Here is a 20895-nt window from a genome sequence, read left to right on the forward strand (position 1 = left end):
CCCAAGGCTTCAACTCCAGGCTCTGTCGCCTCCTATGAGCAGGCCCTGGCCAAGAGGAGAGCCTACTGTGGCCCTGTCCTCCACCCACAGGGCGTTGGGCATTGCTTTGGAGTTCTAGGAGTCTAGGGCAGGGGCATGATGGCTCAGAAGACTGTGTGTGTGATGTGAGAGTGGATGACTGTGGCAGTGTGTGTGCTGGACAGAGAAAAACATGGACACTGTCATCCTCCCAGGAACCTCCCTGTGACCACTAGACAGTGTGAACTGAGTGTGACCGTAACCTAGGTCACGACCTGACCCCAGAGCCTCTTCACTGGCTACTTAACTTCCTGGCCCTGCTTCCCTGGCTCTGTGTGACCTGTAGCGTCTACGACCTGCAGGGGACAGGGAGACTGGAGAGGCCAGGCCTCCCAACCCTCCCACGCAGGACGGCCTCTCCACTCACCCAGGCAATTCTGAGCTTCAGCACATTTCACAGGCAGAGCTGCGGCATATGGCAAGGGCCCTGGGAGGGGAAGACGCGGGGCCTTTGTGAAGACGCCAGGCCAGGAGGAGGCTGAGGCATGCAGCTGGCATGGAATGTGGATGCCACAGGAGGGCATAGCGCCCTGCTGCTCCAGGGTTACAAATAGGGAGGGACAGCAAGTGGCACAAGGCCATGGACTTGAGCATGGGATTAAGGACTGCCCTGCCCTCACCACACCAGAGTGTGGCCAGCTCCCGTCTGGGGCCGGGGTAGCAGAAAGCCCCACAGGAAGTCTTCCCAGATGGAATGGATGCAATCTCTGCACAGCTCCCCTACGCTCTGGCCTCGGGACCACACTGCTCAGGAGCCTGGTTTAAATTAAAATGGTTCACTGTCTGGGGCAACCACCCCCCACTAACATTTCACTGTGGAAACTTCCAAATCTTCAGCAAAGGATCATGCAATGAACTTCCATACACCTAGACTCTCCCTCAGGCATGCATGTGTTGCTTATCACATATGTACCCATCCATCAACCTGTGTTTGAAAAATAATGCTTTTTCAAAGTGAGTTTTCATCCAGGGTCACTCCAGGGTAAGTTTTTCTGTGGCTCTGGCACTTTCCAACAGCTTGTGCAGTACCTCATCCCAGAAAGGAAAACTTGAAGAAGTAAGAGGCACACTCAGGGCCATATTTACAACCTTTTTTTTTTTTTCAACCTTGATTCTGGCAGCAATATAAATTTATGCAAATAGAATCTGACACAATACTCTCAAGTGTGGAGATGTGAAAGGGAGGCAGGGATCACTGTAGAAGGGTTTGGATTTGGGGTGCAGTAGTGAGGGAAGACCTGTTTCTCTGGGACGGGCTATCTGGATGAGAAGGACCGCTCACTGCAGAGGGACACACTCCTGTGACTCTGTACCTCTCCCGACCCCATGATGGTGGAGCAGCAAAGAAGCCCCACTGCTAGGGGCAAGTCTGATACCTCGTGGGTCTCCCAGTCCAACCAAGGTCAACGTGCTAAGTGGGCCCTAGCTCTAGGGTTCAAGACAAGAGGAGTTAGGAGTCAGGGGCAGGGTTGAGGGGAAGCTGGGGATTCATGGGAGGTCACCCCTGGAGATGAAAGCTTCCTCAACCTGAGCTCAGCGAGGATGGGGCAGGAGTGCAAGGGGGTGCAGAGAAGCTGTGGGGTAAACACAACATGAACAGCCCAGCCCCTTTGGTGGGGTCAGAAGATGGGAGCAGCTGAGGGCTGTACAAAAATCCTCATCCATGTGGCTTTCTGGCTTCTTGATGACTCTGAAGGAAAGTACCAGACCAGAAGAAGGTCTGAGGTCCATACGTGGGAACCCACTAAAGCCACAGAATTCTTGCCCGTTGTACTGACTCTTTGAACAACTCTAGTTTGGCATGTCATTACCTTTCTTTTTTTTCTTTTCTTTTTTTTTTTTTTTAAAGAAAGAGTGAGAGAGGAGAGAGAGAGAGAGAGAGAGAGAGAATTTTTTTTTTAATATTTATTTTTTAGTTCTCGGCGGACACAACATCTTTGTTGGTATGTGGTGCTGAGGATCGAACCCGGGCCGCACGCATGCCAGTCGAGCGCGCTACCGCTTGAGCCACATCCCCAGCCCATGTCATTGCCTTTCAAAGACACTTAGGGGCTGTGGCTGTGGCTCAGTGTTAGGGGGCTTGCCTAGTATGCTCAAAGCCCTGGGTTCCATCCCAAGCACTGAAAAAAATAAATAAAAAGGTTTAAAGCAGTCATGGCAAAGATGTGGCACATGCCACTGTGTCCTCCTTCACACTTGCGTCTGACATTGTCATCTCATAACGGGGTTCTTTTCCAGGGAGCCTGGGCTTAACCTCAGAATCTTCCTTAACACAGTAACACCCAGGAGTTAAGGAGCAGGTACACAAGACAACTACTTGCCTTTTGGCTTAGATCTTCTAAGTCTCGTTTAGAAAGTGTAACTCACACAGAGTGTCAAAAACTAGATCCTTTTATTCTGACCCATATGACTTGATTCCTGCAGTTGGACTTCCACCTATCCTTCCCTGCCTCTGCATGCTCAGAGATTTAACAGATCTTCTGGTAAAAGATCTTCTTGGTAGAAACACTGTTACTAAAATGACAAGGTCATTTGGTCCTGTCCCAAGGATCAATAACCTATCAATCACCAGCCATGGGGACTGACAATGCCCAGAGGACCTAAGTAAAGACTCTTCTTCAAAACAAAGCCAATTTCTAATGCTATCTGGGCAGTTAAATGAATTTAACAATGTTTGCTTAATATCAAACAGACATAAAAATATTTTCACCACACAGACGGGGATATTGAAGGCCACGCCAGAGCTCTGTGTAGGCTGTGAACCGCGCTACACGTGCAAGTTGTTATTAACACTACCTTTGTTAGAATGATGGATAGCTAAATGGACAGGAAGTTGTAAATGTGCCTATTTATACGGAATTTCAGCTCTGTGGAGTTCAGCAGCTTTCTATCAGCAAAACAGTGCTTGTGTGGGCAGCGGGCCAGGCCTCTTCGCCTCTTTTATAAAGTAGAATGCCGGCTATTCAGAAGAGGCCTGGGCCAGAGGAGGGGGAACCAGTGGCCTGGAAGCCAAAGGAGGCTGGAGAGGAAGCCCAACATTAATGCTCTGCAGAGGTCAAGGAGGGCAAATCCCGCAGCGGCTGCAGTTCTTGCCACATACTGGCGGGGGGCGGGGTGCCAGTGGAGGCTGAGGGCAGCGTCCAGCCTGCAGGGAGGTGAGCAGGTGGCTACTTCCACAGGCAGGCTGGCTGGCTGTGTTGGGCGGGAAGGCTTGGGGAAGGAGATGGAGGATTTTGCAGACAGGATAGATTGCAGCATTCTTCTGACAGAAGAGAAAGATTCAGGAGGAAGTTCTCGGGGGAAATGGAGGGGCTGAAGAGAGTAGCAGAGAGGAATGGAAGACTGTGCCAGAGAGAGATGCTGGGGCCCGGGTCTGATGGAGGCACTTAGGCTAACCGGTGATCAGCTCCCAACGAGCTGAGGGGTGTGGGCTGGAACCAAAGTTAAATCTTCTACCATTTGCTGTCCCCCTGGGCAAGTCCCTGCACCTCTCTAATGATCCATTCCCTCTCTTTGTGGCAATGTCATGAGAAATATCAGCACTGTTCAGCAAAGCTCCTGGCATCACCCCTGGCACATGGGCACCCAGGAAATGGGAGCTGGAATCCCTGTAACATCCCAGATCTGGACATGGGACTCAGAGACCCCTGTCCACAGGGAAAGGCACGGTGCCCACGCAGAGTAAGAAGGGCGCAGAGTAGGAAGTGCATGAGGCAGGTATGGGGGGTGACCAGGAGGTCAGTGACAGGGATAGTCGATCCTACAGTGGGATGGCACTGCCTCAAAGGCAGGGGAGGAAGTCAAGGGGGAAGGGAAACAAAGGGCTGAAGGCTGAAGGCGTTGCTGAGGAGTCCTCCCCACCATGCTCTCAGGGACAGTGGTGTGCATTTTTTTTTTTTTTTTTTTTTGGTACCAGGGATTGAACCCAGGGCTATTTAACCACTGAGCTACATCCCCAGTCCTTACATATTTTTTTAAATATTTTTTAAACTTTTTTTTTTTTTTTTAGTTTTCGGTGGACACAACATCTTTGTTGGTATGTGGTGCTGAGGATCGAACCCGGGCCGCACGCATGCCAGGCGAGCGCGCTACTGCTTGAGCCACATCCCCAGCCCCTTATATTTTATTTAGAGACACGGTCTCACTGGTGCTGGGGATTGAACCCAGGCCCTTGTGCATGCGAGGCAAGCACTTTACCAACTGAGCTATGTCTCCAGCCCCGCACCTCGCTTTTGCTGAGGCTGGCTTTGAACTTACCATCCTCCTACCTCAGCCTCCTGAGCTGCTGGGATACAGGCATGAGCCACAGCACCTGGTGCGGGTGTCTGAAGGAGCTGCTGGGTCAATCCCCAGAGCCTGAGTGGGGAGGGTAAAGACCCCCAGACCCCACTGAAGGAGCTCCCTGCTGTCCTTCCTCCACATGCGGCAGGAAGTCCCCAGTGGAATAAAACTTGGGACCAGTTGGGAAGGGAAGTAAGCCTGGCCCTCAGCCTGGGCCCTGAGGCAGGGTGCAAGTGGCTCTCACTCCCAACCCAGGAACGAAACCCCTGCTCTGCCTCAACCTCATGCTCGACTCCATGTCTGATGAGGCCCAAAGTGGCCGTGGTGACTGGTGAAGACCAGCTGGAGGGCAGAGGGCCTGGAGGAGGAGGGAGCCAGCTTGGACTGGGCAGAACTGAGCTGTTGGCATCGTCTTTTGTCCTTAACTCAGGAGCAAGGGTCACAACCAGGCAGACAATGGCCCGATGGCCCTCTAAACTGCTGGTTCAAAACACGTTCCCATCTAGCTGTGGAATGCACTGTGGTTTCCCAGCTTCCCTCAGGGTGGCCTCTCTCCCTGGGGAGTCCTTTCTGACTGGAAGGCCGAGGAGGAGAGGACAGCTCAGCCCCCAAGTCAGGAAGGGCCTGTCCTTTCTCTCCCCTCCTGGACCTGTCCCCTTCTCTCTCCTACGCCCATCGCAGATGTCTCTGCCACTCCCACTTCTTCTTCCTGGCAGTTTCTTCTCTCCCCTGGAGTCTCTAGGGAGGTCTCTCCCCCTCCATGTCCCCTCTCCCCATTTTCCCTCTTCTCAGAACAGGCGGGGGTGTCAACAGGAAGTGGTTAAAGAAATTGAAGGGGGGTGTGCTGGAGGCCTTGGCCCATTTGGGGTGATTTCCCTGTGTGCTCATGACAGGTCTCACATGTGTTCTAGACCTCTCTGGGTGAGACCTTGGGCGCGGCTTCTGGAACTCTCCAACAACTGTCATCATCAGAGGGACAGGAACCAGATCAGCAGCTCTGTGTGCTTCAGTCACAGTGTCTGTCACTCTGGGGCCCTGCAATGCCCAGAGCCAGAATCACAGCCTGGTCACTGTGCCTGAGGAAGGGAGAGTATAGCAGGCCCCAGCCACTGACATTATGTGAGGCTGCAGGCCACCCTGCAGGAGCACCTGAACTAGGGGCAGGCTGGGCTTTCTGTGGCCAGACAGATCCCCAGGCTTCCAGGGGAGACGGCCTCCGTCTGCTGCTTTGAACAGGAAGGGGAAATCCCTCCTGAGCTGCGCTATTCCTGGTTCTCCGTTGACAAGCAGGCTGCAGTTACATAACAGCCCCTCCCATGTCCTCACATGTCTTTGCCCGGCCTGTGTCACCCAGTCTTGTTCCTGTGAGAATGTGCCCATCCCACTATTCTACCTTTCCCTCCATGCACGGGCCTTGCTTCCAGAAAGATAAAAGATGATGGGTGGGGAGAGGAGGGGGGATAGTAGGGGATAGGAAAGGTAGCAGAATACAACAGTCACTAATATGCCATTAGGTAAAAATGTGAGTGTGTAACCGATGTGATTCTGCAATTTGTATTTGGGGTAAAAATGGGAGTTCATAACCCAATTGAGTCAAATGTATGAAAGATGATATATCATGAGCTCTGTAATGTTTTGAACAACCAATAAAAAAAAAAGAAAGAGACATCAGAAAAAAATGTTATTGATATTAAAAAGTTCTCTATTAAAAGTAAAAAACAAACAAACAAACAAACAAAACAGAAAGATAAAAGAACTGGGATTCCTGAAATGCTCAGGGCACAGGACAAGCTCCCAGGTTCCTCACAGGCCTGGGGTCAGCAGCTGCGGTTCCTCGGCAGCAACTAAATCAACCTTGGGGGAGGACAGGTGGCTCTGGTAGCTTTGTTCTTCTCGGCACGGGGTCCCTGAGCCAGTGAGCACAGTATCATCTGGCTAAAGGGAAGTAATGATAGAACTAGCCAGGTGAGGGCGGTTCCTCCTGAGGGAGAACCCTGCACACAGTGGCTTAAACAACCCGACTCGCCAGCCAAGAGCCTCCCTTGCTCAGCTTACTCCCTTCCTATCACTGCCCTGAGGCTCTGGGACTCAGACCAGAGTATTTTTTTTTTGGGGGGGGGTGGTACCGTGGATTAAACTCAGAGGCACTCAACCCCTGAACCACATCCCTAGCCCTTTTTTAGTATTTTATTTAGAGATGAAGTCTCTCTCTCTCTCTCTCTCTCTCTCTCTCTCTCCCTCTCTCTGTACCAGGGATTGAACTCAGGGGCACTTGGCCACTGAGCCACATCCCTAGCCCTATTTTTTATTTTATTTGGAGACAGAGTCTCACTGAGTTGCTCAGCGACTCATTTTTTTGCTGAGGCTGGCTTTGAACTCGCTATCCTCCCATCTCAACCTCCCAAGCCTCTGGGTTTACAGGCAGGAGCCACTGCACCTGGTCAGAGTGTTTTTAAAGGTAGCGCTGTGCGCTCTCACCCACCTGCTTGCTGCTCTGGGCAGCGGCCCAGTGTCCTCACTGGTCAATAGGGGTAGCACCTATCTTATAGGGTTGGGGAAATGCTTTGCAAATATGCAATAGAGAAATGTACAGTTTACTTTGCTGAGGGAACTTCTAATTCCATTAAACCATTAAAATCTCTTCCTAATAGTAAAACTTTATGGAACATTAAAAATATTTGGATCCTGAATGTCGCCAAGAGGCCTAGGTGCTGAAGGCTGGCTCCTAGGTGGCTCTATTGGAAGATGGTGGAGGCTTGAGGAGGTGGGGCCTAGCGGGAGGAAGGTAGGTCATGGGGTTGTGTCCCTGAAGAGGATATTAGGACCCCAGCCCCTCCTTTCCCTCTTTGCTTCCTGGCCCCATGAGGTGAGGAGCTCTGCTCTACCATGTGCTCACCTGTATGATATGCTGTCTCATCATAGGCCCCCAAACAACAGGACCAACTGACCATACACTGAAGTCCCTGAAATTGTGCCAAAATAAACCTTTCCTCCACTTAACTTAATTCTCAGGTATATTGTCATAGTAGCAAAAAGCTAAACAGTCAGGTGTTCCTCTAAACACTTGATACCAATGATCTCATTCCTCCTAATAACCCATGCAGCAGTTACATTACCTAATTTTTGCATATGTGGAAAATGAGACACAGAGAGACCCATTAAGCTATCCAAAATCACACAGCAGGTAGGTGATAGGGCTGGGATTCAAATGATATTTGTCTGACCCACTAGATTGTACCTTTTTTCCAGTCCAGCCCAGTCAGGATTAAGTGATAAAAATGTAAAACAACACAGACGATAGAGGCTTAAGGTGATGCAGGGTGCAGAACAGTAAAAAATGTGCAGCAGTCCTATCCATAAAAGTCTGGCTCTTTTCATCAGGGATCCCTATGTCACTCTTGGTCTCTCTTTTCTTCTTTTAGGACATGAGCTCTCCAGCTCCTCCACTGCCCACATATGGCTGCTACATATTACCTCTGGGAGTGGGGGGAGAGCTGGGGAGCTGGGATAGTCCTGGGTCAAGTGCAGATTTTGAGATGGGGGGTGGGGGGGGCTCTGGGAGAGGAGGATTAGCAGGAGTTCTGAGGTCAATCTGTGAGGAGGCCTAGAGTCAGCGGGCAGCCAGAGAGGATATCTGGATGTAAGTGAGAGAGAAACTGGAAAGTGCAAGAGGGGTCCTGCTGGGCTTGCTCTGTGGGTAGTATGTGGCTGGGTGGAGGGGGGCCACGAGCCTTGGGGTAAGGGGGTTCCAAGTGCCAGGAGCTCAGGTTTATCCGTCAGTCCCAATCCACTTGACAGTCAACTTCTGGCACTGGGCACTCCCTAGGTCCACTTCTCTGTGGCCTCTTCCACTGTGTTTTTTTTTCTAAAATGTGAGCTAACACTTTTGCTTAAAATCCTTCAGTGGTTCCTTATCACCTTAAATACAACTCTATCTATCTATCTATCTATCATCTATCTATCTACCTACCTATCTACATTTTGGTACCAGCGATTGAACCTAGGGGTACTTAACCACTGAGCCACATCTCCACTCCCGTTTTTTTTTTATATTTTATTTAGAGACAGGATCTCAATGAGTTGCTTAGGGGCTCACTGCTGGCTCGAGGCTGGCTTTGAACTCGTGATCCTCCTGTCTCAGCTTCCTGAGCTGCTGGCATTACAGATGACTGCCACTATGCCCAGCTGTAACTTCTGTATTTACACTCTGGGCACAATATACATGGATTATGGCAGCACCCAACCTACCTCTGAGTCTCTCCAACTCCCCTGTTTGTCCAAGTATCCCAGGTTCTGGACATTTCAAAGCCTTCACAGTTTCTAAAAGGTGCTGAGCAGATTTTTGTTTTGAAGCAATCACTTTGACTGGTAGCAGTGTGAATAAGACACAGGAGGGTGGGTGCAGAGATGGAGAAAGAAACAGAAAAGATTTAGTGGATAAGCCCTGGTGGTGCATGCAAGCAGGAGCTGAAGGGAAGGAGGGTGGGTATAATACCTGGGTTTCTAGCTTGCATGACCGGATGGAAGAGAGAGAAACGAAAAACCAGGAGAGAACCATGGCTAGGAAGAATAACATGAGCTCTGTCCGAGATGTACTGAGACAGGTGGCGTGGGGAGTTGCAGGTGCACAGAGGGAGCCAGGTGAAAGCGTGGACAGCAGCTGGAGGGGACTCCATAGAGACTGTGGTGAGAAGGTGTCGAGGAGCAGCCCTGACCCTGGGAAGCTGGCTGGAGGAGAGGGTCCTGCAAAGGAGACAATGAAGCTGTAGCTAAAAGCCAGAAGAGAACATTTCTAGAAGGAGGGTGCGGTCGGCAGAGTCGCCTGTAGCTCAAAAGTCAAAGTCAATAATGGGCCAAAAGTCACCTTTATCAAGACAAGGCCATCGGAACCTGGGAAGACCCTTTTTGGTGAATCCCAGGGCTCAATCTAAGTGAGACTGAGTTAAGGGCCAAGTGGCAAATGTCCAGGAGCATAGACAACTGCTTTGAAAAACCTGTTTGTGAATAAAGAGGAAAGAGAAGCCGTCTGTGAGTGACATGAGCTCAATGGAAGGGTTTTTCTTTTCTGTACTTCTCTTCTCTTTCTCAGTATTAAACAGACAGGAGCATGCTCAAAAGCTGACCAGAAGGCTTAGTAAAGAGGGAGGGTGTAAATGTAACCATTTATAGCTCTGCTAGCCCCACCTCGTGAGCCTACAAGCACATTCAAAATTAAAAAATATTTTATTTGTGTGTGCCTACACCAACCGTGGTGTCAGGCACATGGAAGATACTCAGAATATACTGCTCGAGGTTGGAGGTTGTGAACATTATCAGGAAAAATCTCAAACCCTGGAGGAAAAGATCCATGCCGGCAATTAGGAAAGGAACAGAAATGTCATTTGATTCCTATGGAACTTAAACATGATTCTTGAGATATTTCAAATTCTTCACAAATGTCCAAGAAACCCCAAGACTTCACAGCAACCCAAGGAAAAGAGGATTAAAGAGTCTCTTCTCTTTGGCAGGACGTGGTCATGGTCGGGCAGAAACCAAAGGCTTTGCACCCTCTGCTGTTCCAGAACACGTCCTGATTTCCCCAGCACAAGGCTCTTCAGAGATGTAAACAATGAAGCATCCTTGGTTCCAAGGCCAGCTGCGCCTCTGTCGTTGGCTTATTGTCAACCAAGCAGCCCAAACAGAGCTAACTGACGGTGCTGCCCAACAGCGACGCCCCCACGAGGACTTCCCCTGCCTCTCAGCAGCTGGACCACATGTTACCTTCTGTACCCCAGCAGCAAAATATGACCCCTACACAACAGTAAGTAATGCTGTTTAAGCCAAGCATTTCCAAAGCTCAACATTCCTCTCAGAGACACTGGCTAGAAAGCTAAGACTCCACTGTCAGAGGTGGAAGAGCCCCCTCAAGGGCAATTTTGCCTCCTAATCATGGCCCCCAGTTCCTCCATGCTGATGGGCACCTCTGACAGCTGCTGCATTCTGCCTGAGACAGGCAGGGGACAGGCCCAGCCCCATCAGTCACAGGCAGATTACGGCAATGGAGGGCAGGTGGAAAAATCCCATGTCCTTTAATGAACTCACCTTTCCAGTTTCAGAGAAGCCTGAGCCCTGCGGAGTGCAATGAACCACAGCCCTCCTCTAAGACCCTGAGAATGCTGACTTGCGGAAATCGAATGGCTGTTGCCAAAAGAAACAGGAACCCCAGGTCCAAGCCTTGGGTTTGGCTTAACCTGCCCAACATGTCCGGTGGGTACCTCTGGGGAAAGCCAACCACATCTGGAGAGCATGAACTTGCCACGCTCTGGGTCGCTGCCATAGGATGAGAGGGTTACTATTTTCAAACTGGAAAACTGTCGTATTGTTGTGGTTGGTGCATAGTTGCCAGATAGATCCCAGCCGGAGCTGGCCACCAAACCTGGTGCAACATTCCTCATGGGCAGAGTTGGTTCAGAGTGTCACATGCATGGGCCACATTGAGGCCTGGCTGCCAGGAGCCCAGCCAAGCCGTGAGATGGCAGCAGCCCCCAGGGCAGGGAGAGGAGACTTTTCTTGGGTGTTGGCAAGGAAAACGGTCCACGTGTTAGCCTGCTCCGCCACAGCCTCCCCATGTGGCAGGATCGGTAAGGGCACATTAGTGTCCTGTGGGGCAATGACTACTCGATGAGCTCATTTGCCACCAGAGCATTTTATAAATGAGACCAGGCTAACGAAGGTTCACCTAAGGAAAGTGGGCTCTGCACAATGAATAACAAGAGCCAGACGCCTGCTGAGCACATAGAGGAACATTCTGTGTCTTCATCAGACGACAGTCATAAAACTTAAGGACCTTGGCCGGTGTCCTGGCCCACGCAGGTCCTTCAGCATTTGTCTGCTGTGTCTGACATATCCTTACACAACTCGAAGAAACTCAGAGGAAAAGAGATTAAATGGTTCCTCAAACGTTGAAAAAGATAAAAACCAGTGAGGTAAGTTTTGGAAAACGTGGGCAAACACTCAGAGTGAGAGCTGAGCTGGGAATTCAGAGCTGTGGAAGGGTCTAGGCCAATCAAAATAAGTCAAACTGGGTGGAAATGGGCTATTTGTTTGCAAAGGCAATGCAAGTTTCTTCTGGTCTGAATCTATAATTAAGAATCACCTGTAGTCCCAGCAACTTGGGAGGCTGAGGCAGGAGGATCCCTTCAACCTGTGAGTTTAAGCCAGCATGGGCAACCTAGCAAGAGCCTGTCAGAAAGGAAAAGAGGGAGAGGGGAGGGGAAGGAAGAGGAGGAGAGGAGGAAAGAAAAGAAAAGTCAAGGGGAAAAAAAAAGAATCACAAAGGATCTTTAGTACAGGTTCTGGACTCAGTTTCCAAATGTAAGCAGTTGAAACAAGCAATACATAGTTGACCCACTGTGTGTGATTGGCACTGTTAGGAAAGGCAGGTGATGTAAAACAATCCTGTTTAGAGCTTGCTTGTGATGAATAAAGTTACCCTATTTGTTTCCAAGGAAACAATCTCAATATGGTAGCAAGTACATTAAAATCAATTCTTGTTGCACCATGACATACTAGCCTATTGTCAAAGGCCAACTTTGTGATGTCAAATAACACACCTTCCTGGAGAGCATATTTCTTTAGCATAGGAACATAGGGACCCACCAGAAGGACTTGGGGGGTTGAGGGAATGGGGTCAGAAATAAGGAAGGGTCAGAGCAATTCAGACTCAAGGGAGCATTGGGATCAGGACAGATCTCTAAGATCAGTATTCAGAGAGGCAGCGACACATGCACAAAGGACAGCAGGGTTCCCTCCCATTCTGCCCTGCCCTGCCAGAGGTGTCAGAGAATCCAAAATCAAGACAAAGCTGAGAGTGCCTGATGCACTCCTGAGATACAGAGCAAAGAGTCTTAAGAATAACTATTTCAGCCACCAGAGGTCTCTCATAGTTTTAAATTTTCTAACAAGTTATCCTATAATATCAAAAAGCGAAAGCCATCCAAACCTACGTGACTGAGGGGTTATCTCTGGCATTCTCGTGGCCTTCCTAGGGTTTTCCTTTGCTTTTTAAATTTCATTATGTCCTTCATAAGCCCGACTGCAGGGCCTTAAGGGTCAGGCCTGAAGCTTCAAGGCACACACGGAATCCTCATCAGTCTTCTATTTGCACACTTCTCTCTCTAAGTAGAGAAAAGAGGACACGGAAGAGAGACCCAGTGCTTAGATCATTCCCTTTTCAGAATCACTGAACTGTTGCTTAAGAAGTTTCTGAATGTTGGGCACCGTGGCCCATGCCTATAGTTCCAGCAATTTGGGAGATGAGGCAATAAAATTGTAAGTTTGTCATCAGACTCAGCAACTTAGTAAGAACATGTCTCAAAATTAAATTTAAAAAAATTAAAAACAGGAGGGGCTGTAGCTCAGTGGCAGAGCACTTGCTAGTAAGTGTGAGGCACTGGGTTCCATCCTCAGCACCACATAAATAAAATAAAGGCATGCTGTCGATCTACAACTATAAAAAAAATTAAAAAACAACAAAAAAGGGCTAAAAATGTAGCTCAGTGGTAAAGAACTGGCCTAGCATGCACAAGGCCCTGGGTTCTGTCCCCATTACTACACACCCAAACACACACACACACACACACACACACACACACACACACACACACGGTTTTGAAATAGGAGCTCAGCCATGAGAAAACACTGTTCCCACAGATAAGCTCAGAGCATGGGGCCAGGCTGGTTCTCTAAATGCTCACAATTTATCTTTCAAAATCTCAAGAGTCTGGATAGTGATGATGATCATATTTAAGGTGATTAGTATGCCTAGTCCTCAGCCCAAGAAAGTTTCTGAGAGGTGGAAAATTCCAGGGGCAACAAAAATTTAGAAATTAATTCAGGACTGCAACCATCTCCAACTTTGTCCCTGGTACACGATGTAACACTTGGCACATGAGGAATGCTGAATGAATTCTTGCAGAATGAGATGAATGTAGGACCTTCCTAAGACAAAATGACCCTGAGAGAGATCACTGCTGCTCCTGCATCGCTATAGATCAGATGCTATCAAGCCTGATTTTCTCCAAACACTTTCTCTGAGCACAAGCTGCAGGAGATTGACAGATTCCAGAGAGGTGTACCTGCTCCCCTGGTCCCTGGGACTAATTTAAAGGATGCATTGTTTCCTTCTAGAATCAAGCCCTAACATTTTGATGCCTTTTTGTCTTTCAAGTGAACTTGAGCAATGGCTAAAAATAGATGGAAGTCTTAGAGAAATCCTGAACTGAGATGCCCGTTGAGAACTTTCTGAAGGCAACCTGCTTTGATATCGCAGTTGTTTCTTCTTCTTCTCCTTCTCCTTTACTGGGGATTGAACCCAGGGTCTCTTAACCACTGAGCCACATCCCCAGCTCTATTTTGTATTTTATTTAGAGACAGGGTCTCACTGAGTTGCTCAGTGCCTCACCATTGCTGAGGCTGGCTTTGAACTCACGGTCCTCCTGCTTCAGCCTCCAGAGCTGCTGGGATTACAGGCGTGTACCACCACACCTGGCTGATGTCACAGTATCTGATGCTTATCTCCATGGAAGACAACGTCCCTCCAGGGTGGAAAGGCCAGAGATTAGGATGTACCTGAAGCCCTGGGTGGCAAGGTATCCTGCAAAGAGCTTTGCAGACACTGTTCTATGTGAGTCTCATAGAACCCTCTGGAGCAGGATTTCCCCTCATTTGACAGAGAAGAAAAATGGGTCTCAGAAAAGTTAAGTGAAGACCCCCCGGTCACAGAGGCAGAAAAGGGCAGAGCCAAGTTAGAACACAGGTTTGTCTCCCTCCAAAGCCATTTTCTTTCCATTATATAATGATGCCACCAAAGGCTCCTGCAGTATCCCTGTAGAGGGAACAAGGAGACATAACTCTGTGCTGGTTAACAATGGCTTCTGGCAGTGTTGCCTGGGTTAACAGTGTAATACCGAAGAACACACACTGGCCTCTACCACCCAGTGAATGGTGTCTGAGGAAGATCTTTACCAACTACAGGATTATCATTCCTTTTAATAACAGCGAAGAATCCTGTAACAAATTTTATTCTCAGAGCCACCATACTGAGTACTCCAAAATGGAACAGGATACTCTCGGCTCTCACTGTTGTGTGCATAATTAGGATTTGTAGAGGATAGTGCTCTGCAGTTCCTGAAACTCTGCCAGAGCGATTCCTTTGGGGCAGAGGGGTCCTCCTTCTCTGGAAGACATATTTGGCATTCTTTTTTTTTTTAATTATTATTAGCTATACATGACAGTAAAATGATCTTGACAGTTCATACATTTGAATCAAATGGGGTATAATTTCTCATTTTTCTGATTATACAGGTTGCAGAATCACATCGGTCATACAGTCACCTATATACATACAGCAATGACATATTTGGCATTCTTATATCTGCCAATAGCATCTGGTTAACAACCCAAGCAGAGATTAATAAATGTGAAAAAAAACCTGATATTTTTCTAGGTGCTCCTGCCTGAAGCACACAATGGTGACAATCCAATTAATAGAATCCTTTCTGGAAATTAAGTAGGTACCATCTTGGTTCATTCAAAAGGAATTTTTGAAGACCTCTGCATGGAAGCCACAAAATATGATCTTGTAACACGTCATTTATGAAATATGCAAGTTATAATGCAATGAATGACAGAAGGTATAGCAGTGACCAGAGCCCCAGGCTTATGATTTTGAGTGTGAAAATAACATTTCTAAAGAAAACTATAAATATGGTGCAAAGTCCCTTTTTATTTTTGGTCAACCACTGTTTATTGTCTACGGCATGCAAGCTCTGGGTTTTCAGCCCATGATTCAAGCATGGCCTCTGACCTTCCTGAGCTCTTGGTGAAGCCTAGGAGATAGAAGGTTAACAGATAATTACCAAACTCTGCAATGAGTGATGTGAGAGCCACATACAAGGACCTGTGAAGCGGTGGGGGCGGGGCGGGGGGGGGGTGGAGGGATGATGGGAGTCTCTCCAGATCAAGGTCATCCAGCATTTCCTGTTCCGGGCCTAATAAGTAGCTTGGGGTCAAACTTCACAAATGGAAGATAAGAATAAGAGGTCAGAAGCAGAAGAATAAGAGGTCAGATCACCTCATGCTCCAGGCTAAGAGTGTGGACTTGTAATCAACAGGTCCTGGGAGGGGCTTAAGCTGGTATGAGCATCAGATTTGCCTTGTAGAGAGGTGGCTCTGGGGGGAGGGGGAGGGACTGGGGTAGAGGGAAACACCCCTCAGGACATTCTTCACTTCAGTTCTCCTATGGGTTGAGACCCATACCCTGCTTCAGTGTCATGACTGACAAGGACTCAGGAAGATGAGACAGAGGGGGTGGCCCAGATCACCTCTGGGTTTCTGCCTCAGGTTATAGGTGTCAGGCTGGAGATAGAGATGGCAGAGAGGCAGGTTGTTGAAAGAGGGCTTCCACACTGGGCAAGCTGGGTTTGAAGTGTTGCTTACCGAATTAACTATTAACTCTTTCCTTGGATTTTAAAATGTTTCATATTTAAGCCTCCACTACTTCCTACTCTTACTTCCTTACTCGGTCTCCTGTTCTTACCCCACAGTCTGCCAAACTTGACTATCTGCCACATTCAGACAAAAATAACTGCCATGTCTGCCCCTTGCACATGGGTCCCTTCACCCCGCTCACCCTCGCCTCTGTCTTGGTAGAAAACTGTCTATAGACTCTTCTTGGAAGCCCTACTTATCCCTGTAAATTGAGAAGTACTTTTAAACGTATTTGGATGATGTTGCCATGGAAAGTGTTTCATTTGGTGAGAATCCAGAAGCCTTGAACTAGGTCTTACCCTCAGGAGCCCCTTTATCTGTAGAAGGTTGACAGAACGCTGTGAGCTGTCAGCCCACACCTGGAACCTGTGCTTGAATCTGTCTCTGACCTTTGAAGAATGATGCCACTAGTGTCACGCTCCATGTTCTCTCTCTCCTAAGAGAGAGCCGCAGATGACCCTTGACCTCTAATTTAAAGCTACATATGATGTAAGCTTATCTAGATGTACTTTTGGGGTCTCACAGTCAAGTGTCCTGCTCAGAATTCTACATCTTTCATTTAAATTTTCTATATGAAACCTGAAAGGTTAGGTTAACGATTAGCAAATTATACAGTGTGGTCATTTATACACCGAGACTGCAGAAGTCCCTGGGCTGAGGTGCACTGTTTGTATACAAACAACAAAGAACAGAGTTGAAGCAAGAATCTTTTATTACATTATGAACAACTAAACAGACCATGTCCTACTTCTCATATTCAAAGGGACTCTAAAGCATCAACACTTTTGCAAGACTCCAAAGAAACAGAAACCCTCACAATAGCCCATAAAGCTCCCCTCACACACAGAACTAGACTGTGGACAGAATCATTCTCTATGATACGCTGTTTCCAGAAACCAGTGGAGCCTCCAGGGACCCATCACACATGTGTTCCCACAGCGAGAGTCACAAAGCAACCACAGAGCTGTTCAATTGCTTCCAGATCTGCGTCTGATCTGCTTCACGACTCATTTTTATGACAGAAAACCTATTCCAAATCTGTTATCACTGTGTTTCGCCCGCAGTTCTGGCTCTCAGTAGGGTGCAAGGACTCTAAGCCTCTTGTAGAAGGCAAGCCAGAGGGATGGAAGGAGCTTCTCTGGGTGTCCCCAATGATTCTGCTGCTGCCTCAGCAGCTTTTACAAGCGTACCCCTCAGTTCCCCTCTGAAAACAAACCACAACCACAGGATCTTCTTCTAGGACAGGCGCCGGGGAGAGGGGTGAGAAGAACTGTGAAAGGATGCTGAGGTCAGCTGCGGTGGGCCTGAGTCAGCATCTGCAGCAGCAAAGTAGTGGTTGGGAAATAGGCTTTGCTCCCTCAAATGCCCCAAACGACCCAACAACCCAGGGCTCGAAACCAACTCGCACAGTTCTAATGGTGCAGGAGCCCCCGCTGACCACGATGCCCAACAAGTGGATGCCGGAGCTCCTCCGCCCCCACTCACAGAGGCCTCCAGAAGGGGAGCTGGAGGGTTTGAGACACAAGGAAGAGCCCGCCACAGCGTGTAGGGAGCCGTGGCAGGAATCTGTGTCATCGAGTCCTGCCTGGAGCTGGGCTCCGCTTTCAGTCCTTCTTAAATTAACAGCAATGATCTCATTCCAGAAACCATTTTCTCCAGGAGACTTGGATAGCGGTACATGTCAACTACCTGTGGCTTTTAAAGTAAGGGGGTAAAAAAAAGCTAGTTGGTTGTGCAATGGAAAGAAAGTCAAAATGTTCTAATAGATGATTTACCAAAGCAACTCAACTTCCAATGCTTCTCTAGATGTAATATTATCCAGAAAAAAAAGAAAGATATGAAATTATATGTATCCCCACCTCCCCAACTTAGGAAAAAGTTTGGAAGGAAGCTTTTTCTCTAAGATAGCCTGCACTGTCTCTTTCCCTTTGAGTGCATAATCTTTGCTCTCCTAAATAAATCTCTGCTTGTGCCTCAACAAAACAAAACAAAAAAAGGAAAAGAAAAAAAGTTTGGAAGGAAAGAAACTAACCTTGTAAAATATGAGTAATGAAATTATGGACGATTTAAAAAATTTATTTCTATTCTTCAGAATATTCTGGATCAAAGAATAACCCGTTAATTTCCTGGAAATGTTGTTCTCTTGATTAAACACACACTTTAAAAGGGTGCATGTGAAACAGAGAGAGTGAAAAAATGCCCTTGACTAATTTACCAGATGGTCCACATCAGTCCTGCTCACCAAGAAGGAGTTAGATGGCCCCATTTGATGGCACATCCATCAGTTTCCTTATATTTTGCAAGTTTTCTTTACTGAATACACATGGCTTTTCCAATAGGGATGGCAGTCGGGGGGCTCCATCTCAGCAATCCCAGGAAGTTAGAGTTGAAGCACCACTCACATGGGAGGCTCCGGGGTCCGGCAGCCCTCCAATTTCCCCACCCCATGACCTGCAAAAGCCTCCAGAGGTCACAGGATTGTACAAGTGAAGGTGAGAGAGTGGGCACCCAGGGGCTTTCAGACACAGGGTTTGGCAGAATTCTGAAATGTAAAATTAATTCAGAAGAACTCTAGATTACAGTGGTTGAACCAAAAACGTATGTGCTCACTCAACCTCAGAATATTTGTTTCCAAAATGATGAGTTTTCTCCACTGAGGGCCACTCACACCTCATCCACCCATTGCCCTGTACCTGCCCGGCTTTGTGTTCTATTCAGGTCTTTCATCCATGCCTTCTTCCATTCTCAAAGTACTGCAGAACCGAATGGAGTTGGTCCCATTTTAGACAGGGGAAAACAAAACATCTAGCACAATCTGTGTCTGAGGGTGATAAACTGGAAATGGAGTAGGCACAGGCAAATTTGCTCCAGGCGGCATGGATGTGAACAAACTTCTGGGGCGAAAACATTTAGGAGGGTTATTTCTGGCTCCTGAGGTGGATGGAGGGAGCACACAGGGATGTTTGATAATCATTGTTTAAAGATGAACACTGCTCCAAGTCCATTACCGACACAGCTGGGCTTCAAGGAGCTCTTACTGTGGCTGCTAAGTGGAATGGAAACTCCATCCCACCACCCTGGGCTTCCTTAGGCAAAGCCTAGGAATTCACCAGGCAGGGCTGGCACCACTGCACACTGGGCATCAGCTGCAGCTCCCCAGGGGCTGTGGCACTGACTCATGCAGGAGCCAGTGGTGGGTGAGCCCCTCTTTTGTGCCAGGCAACATGTGAGGTGCTTCATGTACCTTCTCCTCTTTTACAACAACTCTGCCCAAAGTCTCACCTCAGCATGTGGCATTAGGGGATTCAGGCAGAGGCCTGCTGCTCCTGAGCTCATGCTTTTCCTGCTAACCCAGACAGAACCGTCCAGCTCATACCAATCCATCATCACCAGGATGGAGAAAAAGTCGAACCAATCCCTGTTGCATATTTTACAGAATCCTAACTGGATCCACCCACTTTACTCTATGACATTCAAATGTCCTGTACTTTCCAGGGCAGTTCCAATTTGGAGCATTTTGCCACCACCACACCCTTGGGCGTACGCACACTTGTCTCCAGGAAGCCTCCCTAGCTCACCCACGTCTGTAGCCCTCGGCACTTGTTTCTTCCATGGGAGGATAGGTACTCCTCTCAGGGGACATGTTGTTTACAGGTTCCTGATTTGCTACACACACGCCTTACTTCATGCCTTCTTTTGCAGCTTAATCCCAAGTTCCTTTCAAGTCAACCCTTCCCAACTAGAAGGCTACTCTCAAGGAGGGAATCCAAGAAGCCACAGAATAAACAATCCATAGAGGAAACTATAGTCCTATCTAAAATTTTTCTGCTTTTTTGCAGATGGCATGGTGCTGAGTGGAAATGGCTCTGTTGAGATACAATTTTAAAGTATCTCATCAGAATGTAACTCCAGAATAGGAATTGCCAACTTGTAATTGAATGGGAATCAGTGAAAACCCCTGTGCTTAGATTAAAAAGAAAAAAAAAAGTGCTCAAACATCACACAATAAAAACTTAGCTTGGCTAGAGCCAGACACAGTGGTACATGCCTATAATCTCAGCTATTTGGGAAGCTGAGGCAGGAAAATTCCAAGTTCAAGGCCAACCTTGGAAAGTTAGCGAGACCCTGTCTCAAAATAAAAAGAACGGGGGATGTAGCTCAGAGGTAGAGCACTCCTGGGTTCCATCTCCAGTACTGAAATAAACAAATATAAACTTTTGGTTTCAAGTTAAAAACAAGCTCAAGGGTATAATGTGACTGTCGAATGGAAAAGAAAAGTGAATGTATTGTTAGGATGCAGGATGGCAGCAGGGTGTCCGCACCACAGGAAGTGAATGCTCTCACTGAGCCTTCATTATCCAGAGCGACAAGTCATGTGCTCCATTCTGTGAAGCCTGAACAAGTGACAGGGCCCTCAGAGAAAGGAGAGTCCAGCCTGGATAAGAGCCAACAGGGAGGCATAAAGCAGCTTTCAGACATCTGACAGGTCGCCATGTGGACAAGGGTCTAGAACGTGAATCAGCAGGTGGAAGTTACTGACAAACAAGTTTCTGTTTGATGCAAAGAAGGAGGTCTAACCCAGGCTTCTGACCTGAATAACAGCCGCCCCCAAGATGGCCTATCTAGTCCCTGGCACTTTACACGACTGTTACCTTACATGGTAAAGGGACTTTGCAGCCGTGATTCAGTTAAGAAACTTGAGAAGGGAGACTGTCCTGTTTATCCAGAGTCCAAGATGCCCACAAAGGTCTATAAAAGAAGGCAGGGGCATCAGAGGAAGAGATGTGACAACAGAAGCAGAGGTCACAGGTCAGAAGAAGATCTGAGGTGGCTGGCTTTGCAAATGGAGGAAGGAGCTACAAACAAGAATACAGGCAGCCTCTAGCAGCCATAAAAGAGGTTAAAAAAAAAATGGATTCTCCCCTAGACCTTCTAGGAGGAACGCAACCCTGAGGACACCTTGATTTTGGCCAAAGAAGATCCATTTCAGACTAAAAGAAAATAACT

General features: G+C 48.0%; 1 protein-coding gene across 2 annotated transcripts in view; it reads right to left on the minus strand.

Annotated features, from left to right (window-relative positions):
* Positions 1-20895, minus strand: part of ITGB5 (integrin subunit beta 5) — a 114622-nt gene that overhangs the window by 11182 nt on the left and 82545 nt on the right. The gene's annotated exons all lie outside the window — the stretch shown is intronic.

Source organism: Spermophilus citellus (assembly GCF_964194105.1).
Source record: "Spermophilus citellus genome assembly, chromosome: 7".
NCBI classification, from domain to species: Eukaryota; Metazoa; Chordata; class Mammalia; order Rodentia; family Sciuridae; genus Spermophilus; species Spermophilus citellus.